The sequence below is a fragment of the Thalia democratica genome, chromosome 3, assembly GCF_965202585.1.
Source record: "Thalia democratica chromosome 3, ktThaDemo2.hap1.1, whole genome shotgun sequence".
NCBI classification, from domain to species: Eukaryota; Metazoa; Chordata; class Thaliacea; order Salpida; family Salpidae; genus Thalia; species Thalia democratica.
This window is the reverse complement of record NC_139167.1, coordinates 2,857,128-2,859,000: the sequence shown is the minus strand read 5'-3', so window position 1 is coordinate 2,859,000 and position 1,873 is coordinate 2,857,128.

Sequence of the window (1,873 nt, the reverse complement as noted above, 5' to 3'; positions counted from 1 at the left end):
TTTTCTGGTGCCTTAGACCGCTCGGCCATGCTGACTTATTGGTACAGAAAAATATAGCATATATGTAAGGACATATTTTTTCAATCTAGCACAGCATACAACTATATCTAGATTTAAGAGTAGCTTTATTCCTATTAAGTGAATTATTAGTTTGTTTGTAGTTTTTAGAAATAGTTGGTCTAAAATGTGTGATACAAAGTTGTTTTTGTACTATTGTATATGCTGCTAGTTTCTATTGAAACATGACGTCACTAGGAAAATTTAACAAAAACAGCAAACAAAATACGTACAAATGAAAGTTTAATTATTTCATTAACATTATCAAAGCAAAAAAAAAGTAAGTAAAATCATCAAGAAGCAACTTTTAAAATATTTCATTAATGTTCATCGAGTTCAACGTGTATTAAAAAAAAAAAACTTCAGTACTTATAACGTACTTTGAAACAAACACTTTTTTATTAAAAAGTGAACAAATTAAACCTAGCGTTAGTAACGGCGGGGATATGCTGTAAAATTTGTCTGAAGTTTAAAAAAATTTATACCACAATTTCATAACTTTAACAATTTTCACGGAAGACTTTACGTTTCCACTCATATCGAAAGAATGCGACTTTTTTTGGTCAATCTAAAGACATTGCCTGAAAGCTGAGATTCTCAGGAACATTTTAAAATACTTTTTAGCTTCTTACGACTAGAAAAGACAAAGTTCTTGCATCTAGAAGTTTATAATTGTGTCTAAGTTTGGTTGTTAATTTTAGAAAAAATACAAAAAGTTGCTCATTTGCAGAACGACAAAAAAACAAAGTTATAAAGATTTTATTTAATTTTCAATTTAATATTCATAACCATTTCACTTCGAGTGAGTTACAATTTTTAAAATAATTTTTATGTACTAAATCGGCAAGAATAAAAATATATATGATAATAACAGTTAAAAGTTGTTTGTACTTCTTGTTAATGCGGGAAAAATACATAAAATTGATATTTAAGTGATAGAAGTTTGAATTAAGAATAAGAAACTAAAACACATTTAAAAATAAATAAGTAAACTAAAATAACAATTTTCAACCCATGTTTATAAGTAGTTAAAAATAAAACAGTTTTATAAAAAAGTGTCAGCAGAGGGGTTCGAACCCTCGCCCACTTGGTGGGACCCAGTGGCCAATTCTAGCTTTTCTGGTGCCTTAGACCGCTCGGCCATGCTGACTTATTGGTACAGAAAAATATAGCATATATGTAAGGACATATTTTTTCAATCTAGCACAGCATACAACTATATCTAGATTTAAGAGTAGCTTTATTCCTATTAAGTGAATTATTAGTTTGTTTGTAGTTTTTAGAAATAGTTGGTCTAAAATGTGTGATACAAAGTTGTTTTTGTACTATTGTATATGCTGCTAGTTTCTATTGAAACATGACGTCACTAGGAAAATTTAACAAAAACAGCAAACAAAATACGTACAAATGAAAGTTTAATTATTTCATTAACATTATCAAAGCAAAAAAAAAGTAAGTAAAATCATCAAGAAGCAACTTTTAAAATATTTCATTAATGTTCATCGAGTTCAACGTGTATTAAAAAAAAAAAACTTCAGTACTTATAACGTACTTTGAAACAAACACTTTTTTATTAAAAAGTGAACAAATTAAACCTAGCGTTAGTAACGGCGGGGATATGCTGTAAAATTTGTCTGAAGTTTAAAAAAATTTATACCACAATTTCATAACTTTAACAATTTTCACGGAAGACTTTACGTTTCCACTCATATCGAAAGAATGCGACTTTTTTTGGTCAATCTAAAGACATTGCCTGAAAGCTGAGATTCTCAGGAACATTTTAAAATACTTTTTAGCTTCTTACGACTAGAAAAGA